The 13,000-nt window shown below is 42.6% G+C and overlaps 1 non-coding gene across 1 annotated transcript; it reads left to right on the forward strand.

The window, feature by feature from the left end:
* The first annotated feature begins 261 nt into the window (after positions 1-261).
* Positions 262-366, forward strand: LOC118883148. The gene has a single exon (XR_005016939.1). It is a non-coding gene; the product is annotated as a U6 spliceosomal RNA (small nuclear RNA).
* Positions 367-13,000: the final 12,634 nt, after the last annotated feature.

Genomic DNA, 13,000 nt, shown 5'->3' on the forward strand with positions numbered 1-13,000 from the left:
AAATTTTACAATTAGAAATTCACTCCTTTGGATTTATTATCTCTAGTCCACTTTTAAAAGATGGGGGAGGGAGCTGTCATTCTTGAGCAAGATAAAACACTAAATTGAAATCATACAACGTGTTAGATAATGGTAATAATAATGTTTTATGTTGATACAGCATGCTACAGCTTCCAAATTCCCTGGCAAGTAGGTAGAATAAGCACTCTTTAACCAAAATTTTACAGATAAGGAAACTGAAGTTCAAAGAGGCTATATGCTGCTCTCTTCGGCAGCACATATACTAAAATTGGAATGATACAGAGAAGATTAGCATGGCCCCTGCGCAAGGATGACACGCAAATTTGTGAAGCGTTCCATATTGTTTTTTTTTTTCAAATTTGACAACACTACCAGCTCCACTTTAGAAATTTCCAGTAATCAGGTAAGGAATAAAAAAATAGATAAACAAAGAAGCAATATGACTTGCTCAAAGACATGAAACAAGAATTGCAGAGAGAGAGAGAGCTGAAGCAGGTCACCTGACTCCTAGCCCAGTGCTTTGCAGAGGTGGCAGCAATAGCAGAGTCAAAGGGGGCGTGCGGGTAGGGAGTGGGTCTTCAAACCACCAAATAATTTCCATCAATACTTCTTTGATCTACATAAAGGTTTTCCTAATTGTTGATGAAGTTCATTGCACGCTGCCACATCAAGACACACACACACCCACCTCCAGCCCTACCGAGCAGATTACATCTGCAAAGTCCCTTCTCTGTAGAGGCCGGGGCAACTGAGGGGCCAGGTCTGCAGGGCACAGTGGGGAGAAGGGCCCAGCAAGGGAAAGGAGAAGGAGCAGATGCAAGGCGTGCACCATGCAGATGTCTGTCCCCAGGATTTGAACAGTTATCGTGCCAAGTTTATTTCCCTTGTGCCAAGTTTATTTCCCTTGTGTGAATGCTCACGAATGCCCTATACATAAAAATTGTTTAATTCCCATATTAAAAGGAAGAAGTGAGACTCAGAATTGACTTGCCCAAGACTGCACAATGTGTGAGCAATATTTGAACCCAAGCCTTGGGCTTTCCATACCAGGCCTCAGAGAAATCTTTCTTGTCCCAAGAAACCAGGAGGATGCTCTATCCCACATTCTCAGCACAAGTCAAGTCTATAATAAACATTGTAAAAGAAAGATGGAAGAAAAAAGATTGGATGCACAGGTTAAACGTGGATCCACACTTGATTCATTTCTTCAAAGACACAACAGCCACGGAAGCCCCTTGGACACATCTCAGCATCCACGATCTCTGTGGTTGGAAATATGGAGTTTCCTCCATCCACTGGGACCATGGAGCATGTGAATGAATCAAGAAGATACACGCAGAATGCATGCCACCCTTTCTTGCCATTTGCATATAGTATCTCAGTGCCCCACGAGCACAGAAATCCAGTGGACCCAAGATGCTTGGGAGTTTAGCAAGACTCAAAGTGAATACGAGGTAAACACATTATACCTAAGATAGAGTAAGCAAGAGCACTGACAGCCCTGAGAGGTCACACTTTCCATTTGAAACAGGACTTACTTTGAACAAAGAAAAAGGGTAACGGTGTTCCAAGAAACACTAACAACCAAGGGACCTTATCACAGCCTTTCTCACTCATGTATCAGCCAGCCACTCACACCAAACACCAGTCAATTTTATCCCCCTAACTGCACATACAAATATCAAGCTCTCCAAGTGGTCCTGCTGAATCCTCACTCTATAACTTCAGTTAATGGGAGAAGCACTCAACACAGAACTCTCCAAAGAACTCATCCTCAGAAATGCTTCTCAAGAATCCCACTCTCAAAGGAAAATGAAGTTTACACACAAATCTTTATGGCAAATACTTAACAACAAAATCGGGAAACAATCCGAATATCTTCAGTGAGTAAATGGAAAAGCAAACTATATTACTTCCTTACCGTGGAATACTACTCAGCAGTGAAAAGGAATGAACTGCTGATACAGATCACACAGATGATCTCAGATGTATTATGCCAAGTGAAAGAAGCCACACTCAAAAAAAAAAAAAAGTATGGAAATCTTCTAAGATGGGCTCCTTCTGCAAAAACAGAGGTTCAGAGAGACTAAACACTCTTTAAAAAGAGGTCAGGGCTCAGCCTTCAAGGGGCCCAGTTGCATAGCTAACAGCTGGCAAGAAAAGACAATATGCAAAAATCAGGGGAAGATTCAGGTAAAACAATGCTTTACCTCTTCCACCCTGAGCAATCCCAGAGCAGAATCAGGTGAGTAAATCAGGCAGCAGTTCACAACAGCTGTGCAAGACAGTTCTCTGCAACTGTTAACTCAACTATATTGATCCAGCTGACAAGCCCAGAACTAGAATTATACCTTGACCATAAACTGTAACTTATCACGGTCAGTAACTAACACCAAGAAAATCTGCTGAGCTGATAGATTTCATTTTCCATCTCAGGGTGACTGTAGCTATTTTTATTCGGGGTAATTTGAATTCAAAGGCAGCCACAGAAAACAATGGAAGAAAAAGAGACCCTAATTACAATTCATTTTCTAAAATGTATCAGAAATTATGAGAATTCAACCATTTTGGCTAAAGTAGGCTAAGCCAGACCTTGGATGCAGCCCCAGGTCCAATATACCTGCAGTCCTTAATCTGTTTTATAAAAATCTCCTTTAAGGGCTTCCCTGGTGGCGCAGTGGTTAAGAATCCACCTGCCAGTGCAGGGGACACGGGTTCGAACCCTGGTCCAGGAAGATCCCACGAGCAACTAAGCCCATGCACCACAACTACTGAGCCCACGCTCTAGAGCCCGCGAGCCACAACTACTGAAACCCTCACGCCTAGAGCCCGTGCTCTGCAACAAGAGAAGCCACCGCAATGAGAAGCCCGCGCACCTCAACGAAGAGTAGCCCCCGCTCGCCACAGCTAGAGAAAGCCCACGCGCAGCAGCAAAAGACACAACTCAGCCAAAAAAAAAAAAAATTTCCTTTAAGAAGGAAACTCTGTTCTTGGCATCATTAGAGGGTGCTAGTCCCTTGACCTGGCCTCAGCCCAGCACTTTCCAAGCACTGGGCCATCAAATGGAAATTGGCACTAATCGTGTTCTTTTTTCGAGCTGCAACTATAGTCGATCCAGGATAGTTTATACCAAGCATCTTTTGTGGGTTGGTGCTGAGCTGGATGCAATGGGGGATGCAAGCCCTCAGGAACCTTACATATTTATTGCCTCATGCATGGAACACCTTTCTTCAAAGAGAAAATGAAGAAAGATAATATAAACCCAAGTGCTAAAATTTCGCACAAAATTAAGAATACTGAGTTTAAAACCAATGATTCTCAAGCTTTATTGCACCTCAGAATCACATAGGGTGCTGGTTAAAATTTCAACCTCTTGAGCCCCACTTATAGAAGTTCTGTATCTGTTAAGTCTGGAGTGGACCTCAAGAATCTGCTGCTTTTTTTTAAAGATTTTTTTTTTTGGATGTGGACCATTTCTAAAGTCTTTATTGAATATTGCTTCTGTTTTATGTTTTGGGTTTTTGGCCACGAGGCGTGTGGGATCTCAGCTCCCCGACCAGGGATCGAACCCATACCCCCTGCATTGGAAGGCGAAGTCTTAACCACTGGACCGCCAGGGAAGTCCCAAGAATGTGTATTTTTAACAAGCCTCCCATAGCTCCAGTAATTCTGATGCTAATGGTCCCAGACCACACGTTGTGGCCCTCCGCTAACTAGTGCTTCTACAAGTGAGAGGACCGCTGCCAAGAATGATCAGGAAAGGTCATGCACAGAGGCCAAGCATCATTAGGGTAAGTTAGAAGTGTTTCTCTTATGAAACCAAATAAAGCAAAACAGAGGGCCTGACAAAGGAAACAAGCAAACACCCCCTCCTTTCTCATTTCCACCAGTTTCAAACGTTCGAATCTCTGGTCTCATTGCTTTGATGAAGATGTCCTGTGATATGGGAAAGGTCAGTCTCTGGGCCTGCAGCTAAGAAAATATTTGCATGAGGAACATAATGGCCAAGAGAGAGGCCAAGTAGGAGCCCCAAAGGGCAGGTCTGTGGTTAGCAGATGCCACTGTTGGTTTGCTGCTGAGTGGAGCTTCCCTTGGGTTTTGGCTTTGAATGAGGGAAGTCCCCAGGAGGCCCGTGTAATTGTGGGAACCGCTGTGGAAGTTCTCCACGGGCTCTGGGAGAGGCAAAGAAGGTTAGACCGTTGCCGAAATGGCTCCCAAGGATGCCAGCAGCCGTCTTCTAAACCTTGAGGAACTCAGTGGGTCTCACCGTGCCCTCTCTCTTGCCTTGAGGTTTCCCTGGCAACTCACCCATGAGTATTGGCAGGAAAATGGTTACCCTATAGAAGTTGCCCTAGCAGATCTCCACACAAAGGGAAGAAAGGAGGAATCAAGGCAAAAATTCAGGTGATAGTTGAAACTAAAAGAAGAGGGGGCAACCTGATAGTTCTGTCCAGGCAAAGAAAATTTGAGCACGTGTGGTTTCACTTATGAATATTCTCTGGCATTTTGGTTTCAGGCTATGTGAATTGCCAGTCAAAATGAGTAACAGTGATATGAATAAAATGCTTAAAACAATGTCTGTCATGAGGTGAACCCCCATGAATCAGTGGGTCTCCACCTTGGCTGCACATGGGAATTCTCTGGGAGCTTTAAAAGCACTGATGCCTGGATCCCACCTTGAGAGTATGATTTAATCACCCTGGGGTGTAGCTGGGTATCACGAAAAAATGTTATTATCTCATTCAGCTCATACAACGCTGCAAGTTAAGTATCCTAAGCTCCGTTTACAGGGAAGATACTAATATCTTAGGTTAAGAGATTCATCCAAAATTATTCATTTACCACGTGAGTAACTTATTATAAAGATGACTCAGACCTGAGTTTGTTCTCTGTATCTACGACTCTGTTTCTGTTTTATGTTTGTTGATTTATTTTGTTTTTTAGATTCCACATATAAGTAAAATCATGAGGTATTTGTCTTCCTCTGACTTCTTTCACTTAGGTCTCTTAAACTGTCCTTATTTTTTAAAATTCTTCGTTTTCTTTTTTTTCTGTTCAGCTAAGTAATTTCCACTAATAGTCTTCCAGTTTGCTGATCCATTCCTCTGTATCATCTACTCTACTCTTGCTTCCTTCTGGTGTATTTTTAATTTCAGTTATTATATTATTCGGCTCTGTTTTGTTTCTCTTTATATTTTCTAACTTTTTGTTAAACTTCTGTTGATCTGTTCTTCTCCTGTGTTCATTGAGCATCTTTATGATGATTACCTTGAACTCTCCATCATGTATATTGCTTACCTCCTTTTCATTTAATTCTTTTTCTGAGATTTTGTCTTGTTTCTTTGTTTGGAACATATTCTTCTGTCACCTCATTTTGCCTAATTCTCTATGTTTATGTCTATAATTAGGGAGGTCAGTTACATTTCCCGATCTTGGAGAAGTGGCCTTATGTAGGATACATCTTATTAGGGCCCAGCAGCACACTCCCCTCTGGTCACCAGAGCTATATGATCTCGGGGTGCCCCCTATGTGGGCTGAATGTGCCCTTCTGTTGTGGCATGGCCAACTACTGTAGGTGTGCTGGTAAGCCTCATGTGGAGGCTGCAGGCCCCTGGTAGGTGGGGTCAGGCCCTGGCATGGCTGGCTGCCCGGTCTGGAGGGGTCTTGGGACTATCCAGCTGGTGGGCAGGTAAGCCTCAGCACTAACAGGCTAGAGAGAGGACTCCAGTGCGGTTTCCAGCACCAGTGCCCTCATGGTAGAATGAGCTCCCCAAATGACTGCAGCCAGCATCTATGTCCCAGGGAGAGTCCCAGTTTCCTTCTGCCTCTCTAGGAGGCTCTCCAAGATCAGCAACTGTGTCTGACCCAGGCTCCTTCCGAATTAGTGCCTCTTCACTGTGTCTCAGAGCATGTGTGATTTTGCATGTACCCTTTAAAAGTGGATCTCTGTTTCCTGCAGCCCTCTGGGTTTCCCATGCACAAGCCCCACTGGCCTTCCCATGCACAAGCCCCACTGGCCTTCAAAGCCAGACTTTGGAGGTTCATCTTCCCAGTGCAGGACCCCGGGTGAGGAGCCCAATGTGGGACTGAGACCCCTCATTCCCTGGGAAGAACATCTGCAATTGTGATTATCCTCCAGCGTGTGGATTGCCTAGTTAGTTGCCCTGTAAACAGTTGTAATTTTGATGTGCCGGTGGGAGGAGGTGAGCTCAGGGTCCTCCTACTCTGCCATCTTGGCCACTCCCCCTGGATTCTTATACATCCCCAGGGAGCATCAGAAACTGAAATAATTAATAAGTGTCAACTCTGCCAGCTCGGATGAAGAGCAGATTTCAGCGGAAGAGCTGCTTTAGAGAAAAAAGTCTTAAATGCCACAGTTTTCAGACATCTCACTTCACAGCCTGTGATATGTACTGGCTATGTAGGTATTGGAGACCTAGAGGTGAGCATGCTGGGCTTAAAATCAATTTTCACATTGTACAGAGATAGGTTGTAGCAATTTTTTTTCTCAAATATTTACTAGCCTTGTTCATGGACAATATTCTGGTATGAATGTGTACTTACGTGATTAACCTAATGTAGACACCCAGGGAGTGATAGCAAATGATGTGTGATCCATCCAGTATGGACAACTCCCCTGAATAATACCCAAAGGGTTTCCTTTGGAGCTTTATAAGAAGAAATAAGGTTTTGCTGTAAATAACTGTGCCCACACAGCCAGAGGCACCATATGCCTCTGGTGATGCCTTCGAAAGTCCTCTGTTCTATACTAGTGTGTCTATCAATCACCCTCCTCCTTGGGCAAGCATTAAGGCATCTTCTGTGCTCAGCTGTCTGAATGCCTCTTCCACATTATTCCAATGTCATTCCCTCTGGAAGTTTTTTCCTGTCTTCTCAATCCTTCTACTCCAGCCTCTGGCCTAGCTGGAGCCCCTTGGATGAAAAGACACTTCCTGCTTTCCTAGGTATATTAGGATTCTTCTGGCCACAAGTAACATGAATTTAATTTGATTAAGCAAAAAAGGGGTTTGGGGGCTTCAAGGAATCCAATGAGAGAGTAAACTAGAAGAAGGAAGGACAGAGATACCATCTAAAGGATGTCTAAAGACTCAGACATCCTCGTGACATCTCTCCATTCTGCTTCTCTCTGTATGTGTCAACCTTTGCTCTTTCCCTCCAACCAGTTGTCTGCATGTTATGCAATACATGGCAGCCAACAGCACCCAGACTTTTCACCATGTAGTTTCACCTACCAGAGATGCAGTTTTATTAATTTTCTGGCCTTAACACGAAAGAACTTGCTGGCCCAACTTGGGTCATGTGTCTGCCACTGGTTCAATAAACTGTGCACAAAAGGATCCAGCCAGCTAATAAGATGACTCCTCCTGTGGGGGGCTGGGGGCTGAGAGGAGCAGTAATCAGAAGAAGTAGGTGCCAGGAGTACTGGGCACATAAAACAATAATTGTCCCCTACATAAGGGCTATGTAATAACAACATTTTGGATACATGTTAAGTAAATAGTAATTCATGCAGTACCCACAGCTGAAATACCCACAAACACACACAGAAAAATGAAGGCAGCAAATTTCATCAAGTAACTAAGTCTTTTGGTCACTTCCTTAAGACACCAACATCACTCAGGAATCTTCTCAGAAGACAGAGGCCTCAGTGTCCATTTCTGGCGTGTTAAGGAAGCTGTAACTGTTACAGCAGGCAGGTAGCTAGGTATGAGCAAAGAAAGGGGGGCACAGGTCAGGGGGCAGGAAATCATGTATCTTGTAAACAGCGGAGGTCCACGGTCAGACAAAGAAAAGTAGGAACCTCCAGACTGACAGGAAACCTCACATTTTGGGTGATGTGTGTCCTGTAGGCACACAAAGAAATGCGGGGAAAGGCGGGAATTACAATGAAATTAGCCTGGCAGATAGGAAGTATCTATCGTGCACCAATGCCATGACGCTTCCAATAAAAGCTAAATAAGAACAAAAATCCCTTCTCCCCTTGGGAAGGTAGAGCTGGGGTGAACATCAGGGAATACAACCCCCAAAACCCTCCTCCCCAATGAATATTCTGCCCCTTCATTTGTATGCCCCTCATAACCAGCTTGCCAAAGAAACCCAAGCAGCTACTCACCTGTCTGCCCACTCTCCCTCTGAGAGTGTATTCTTGCTTAAATACATCCTCACTTTACTCTCTTGACCTCCTCGTCTCGTCTCTGAATTCTTTCTGCAATGAGGCAAGAACCTCCAATTCACTGAGAGCATAACGGCTAACGCCAGGGGTCCCTTCAGCTCTAGTCTTCTATGTCCTTCAGGAAGTCTCCCCTGTGGAGAATTAGGCCAGACCCAGGTTACAATTTTAACTCCAAAATGGACACCCTCCTGCATCCTGCATGTGGGAACTTTAATAGAGGTGTGGGGCATTTCCAAGGTCTTCCTCCATCAGGGATTCACCTAACGGGGGGAACAAACCTCTTCTAATTAAATGTCTCTTCAGGAAATTCATTTACATATGATCTGACTTTGTTAATAAAAACAGATTAAATTCTGTCTCTTCTGGGGCTGCAGTGCTTCACTGCGATCAGAGCACCAGAGGAAGCGAAAGGAAATGAAATGTGATTCCAGCTCTCTACTGATGTGATGTCAATTCCAAGAACAGAGAAGGGAGGGCTCTCAAGACAAAGACGGCAAAGGGGATGGGCAGAAGTTCAAAGGTCGGGGATGGCACGTTCAAGTCCAGCTTTCTCAATGTCACAAAGTGGACAGCAGCTGACCATCACTCACCAGCTAATTCCTTGGTAATCATCCTATTCTCATTTATACCAGTTTCCTTGATGTGGGGATTACAGTAGGTAACTCTGGTTTTGTTCCAGAATTTCCTTCTCAAAATGATTAAAATTCACCAGAATAACCAGAGCCATTTGAGCTGAACCCCAAATTCAAAAGTTCAAGTTCAAATTTGGGCAGTGGGTGGTCCTCTAGGGGTTTGAATGGTCTAGCCTTCACAACACCAAAGACCATCTGGCCAGATCCAGTGTGGTGTGTGCTCTATAGACACAAGTCTCCTTTTCTTCTCTCAACAACCCAAGGTGTTAACAAGGTGCGTTATTATTACAATGATCATCAGAGCAGTACATTGCCCCCAGAGTCAGACCTCCTGGTTTCACATCCTAGCTCCCCTGCTTTCCAGCTCTGTGACATTAGGCAAGTTAATGAGCATCTTTGTGCTTTGGTTTTCCCATTGATAAAATGAGGATGGACAGAACAGCACTTACCTCAAGTGTTGTTGGGAGAATTATTAAGTGAATAAATGTAAAGAGCTTGTAGCATGGTCTGACACTCAGTAAAGTGCCCCATAAATGTGAACCATTGTTAGTAGCTCCACATTATATATCAGGCACAAGAAAGGCTAAGAAATTTGCCCAAGGTCACTCAGTTAGTAAATAGCCAACGAGATTCAAATTAACCCACATCACACAGCGCCTGTGTACACTTGCCGCCTTTAACAAAAACTGACACTGCACAAAAGCTACATTTGTTGTTAGTGTTGCTGTCGATCATTAAGTACAAACTTAGAAATGGATTTGGTTTCACGGGTGTTCCAATATTTTATTTGCATGCCAATTTTTTTGTTCATTAATGATTATCATGGCTGGAGATGTTTTCCAAGTGACCTGGGACTGATGTTCAAGTCTGAACTACGGAGAAATGTTTCTGTAGGAAAGCAGATATTGGGCACAGATATCTGCTATCTTTATAGATTACTAAAAAGCAACTTTTCCAATGTTCAGTTTATGTATGAGAGGATAAATTCAGAAGGGCTTTGAGAATCCATTAAAAGGAAAAAACAAAAACAAAACAGATGCTCAACTCAGAGATAAACAGGTAAAATAAATGTTCTGTCGAGCAAGTGATTGATGTCAGCACAAAGTGTGAGGCAGCAAAACAAAGCGAGGTTACTGCTTCCTCCAGCTCAGCTCCAAAGGAAAATAAAGGGAAATTGATACAGCCAAAGGAGGAAAGCTGTAGGACAGGGTAGAGCTGGGTCAGTCCTGGTTTTGCTGAATCTTAAATGAAGCAAATAAACAACTATCACCAAATTATATTTCCCTCCCAGGGAATTTTTCCCTTATGTCTCTATTTCCTGGGAAGTAAAACAAGAAATAAGAATCTGAAATGCCCTCTAGGGGATATCTCTGTTTCATTTAAAAAAAAAAATCCACAGAAGGCATCTGCTTAAAACTGCTCTAACACAATACTTCTGGACTAAAATCTGGGTTGCAAGTTTGTATGGCTTTAGCTCACCTTCCAAAGCTGTCTGCATCTATGTGACTAACTGGTCATTGATCTCTCCTTTGCATCACACTTGTCTCATGTCTCATTAAGCAGCTCCTGCCACCGCAACTCAGAGTGCAAATCAGCACAGCAGGGCAGGGCTCCAATATAAATGCCACCCGGGTCTAGATTACACTTTTTCTGAACTTAGTGGGCCTTAAATCAGAATTCAGGGCTCACCTTTCCCCAAAAGCATTTCCTTATTAGCCCCATCTCATCCCCAATCCATATCATACATTAAGATGCGTACTTTCTTCCTCATCCTTCCATCCCATACACATCGAGGATGACAGTAAAACTGGGGTGAACTGTTCCACAAGCGGGCAGATATGGTCACGTCTCTTGTTTTTACAATTAATAATTTAATCCTTCACCTGTATTATTAGTAGGAAATGTGGTGTGTGCGTCTTCCTCCTTTAAGATGTTCTCCCTTGGAATTTACATGGTCCAAAAGTGATCTTTCCAGTCTGTATCTAAAGGGAGATTGTTGGACCTGAGTCACCACTGGTATAGCTTCTTCTTGCCACAGGGTGTCACTGTTGGAAACCAGACCCATGCAGTGCCGTGCTTGCCCATTGGTGCTAAGATTCCTTGCTGTGGTAGACGTTCCCTCACAGGCTGCTATGGTTCTTTGAGGGAAGAGAAATCCCTCCTTCGCTGCTAAACCTGCTCAAGGTTCCCATGCTTCGACTCCAAGGGTGCAGCTCTTACTGTTCAGTTCTGTCAATACCCACACAGAGAATCAACCAGCCCAAAGTGAGGTCAGGATTACCTTACCTGGGGAAAGTCATGAATACGGGAGGGATAAAGCATTAGGGCCAAATGATACAGTCTACCACAGCATGAGAAAAAACTATCACACTTTGTCATGTGTGACCATGTAGAAAAGGGAGCTCTAGATAGCCACATGGGAATCCTTGTGTTTAATCAATCCAGCCCTGTGTATTAATATGAATTTGCATGAGACTTTAAATATTACAAATAAAACATTCGAAACATTTTCCATTTTTCAATTTTTATATTCTACTTATTTCTAAAAATGATTTGAAACCATCCACGGGGGGCGGGGGGAATCCCAAACACAATAAAAATTAAAACAAGAACCAAGTAACAGTGCCAAGTAAGGGAATAATTGCTTGAAAAATCCTAGGCTAAGGAAGGTCGTACAACTGAGCTCCCAATTAGCTTCGAGCTGCCTGGCAGCCAAGGCAAAGAGAGAAATCCAATGGCTTATGTATTTACCATTGTCTCATAAAAGGACAAATGCCATTTCATCATGACAGACAAATATCTTCCTACCTCTAAGAGTTGAGAATATGAATGTGGTAATGATAATTTGGTCCATAAAAATAAAAAACTGAAACATTTTAAAGGTAGATAGACCATGAGGATTTAGACAGTGTGACCATATAATTTGTTACCTAAATCAGCACACTTTTAAAAATGAAATGAGTGCTATTAATAATGTTGTTGGGGCAATTATGTTCATTAGGTCTGTTCTACGCAAACTGGGATATATGTTTTTCTTAGCTCTAGGACTTGCGATAGTGCATTAATTTGGAGTTAATGCAGTTGGGTTCAGCACAATATGCTATGTCTTTAAAGAGACATTCTCAAAAATTAGGCCTAAACCCCAAAGCATATTCTATACTCCCCATAAAAATCTGCTAGGCAGTTAACTCAGAAGATAGGGAAGTTTTATTTGCTCTTAAATATTCATCTTAAGAATATGGATAACACAACATTGTAAATCAAGTATACTCTAATGAAAATTAATTTTAAAAAAAGAATATGGACATTTATCCAACACCATGACTAATTCAGATGACTTTGATAATTATCCAAAACCCTATAAATATCCCTCTCTATTTTGATTTAAAGTAGAAAATGACCAGGCCTTCTCAATGGCCATTTCTTCTTAACAAAATGTGGACGAACTTTTCAAAGTCCAACATTAGGACAATTGTCTTCAGTTTCTCAATATAAATGACCTGCTAATAAAAACATTTCTGAAAGTTACATTACTGCTCACTCTGGAAAAGTAGAGACTGCCTTAAGATTTAAGAATTACATTAAACATCCAGGCTGATTCTTCTGCCCCATGACAGCATACAAACCTCCTTAGATAAATTAAATTGTATCTAATAAAATTATATAAATTAAATACTGCAATAATAATGGATAACATTTATTGGACACTTAGTATGTTCCAGGAAAAGTGCCAAATACTTTACTTACGTTTTCTCATTTAATTTCACTACAATCCTAGGAGGTATTATTATCTCCATTTTACAGATGAGGACACTGGGGATCAAAGAAGTTAAGTGAGTTGCCTATTGTTATGTGGATGATAAATGGCAAGGTTAGCAGTCAAACTCAAGTCTGTCTGAATCCAGTGCTTAAACCCTGCAACACAACATTAGTTCCCAATCATCTTTCATCCCTTCTAATCCAGTGGGAAGTGGCTTAGGAAACGTGTTTAAGGACAAAGGCTCATAAAGGGAAAAATAAAACATCCCATTAGACCATTTTCCTCTGTCTTCCAGAGAAAAAGGCTTCCAAAGGCCAACCCAAGAGGAGATCCCAGTATCACCTCCACTACACGGGAGCTCTTGGTGACCCTGTTCCAAGAAACAGGGACACT

Source organism: Balaenoptera musculus, chromosome 16 (genome assembly GCF_009873245.2).
Source record: "Balaenoptera musculus isolate JJ_BM4_2016_0621 chromosome 16, mBalMus1.pri.v3, whole genome shotgun sequence".
Lineage (NCBI taxonomy): Eukaryota > Metazoa > Chordata > Mammalia > Artiodactyla > Balaenopteridae > Balaenoptera > Balaenoptera musculus.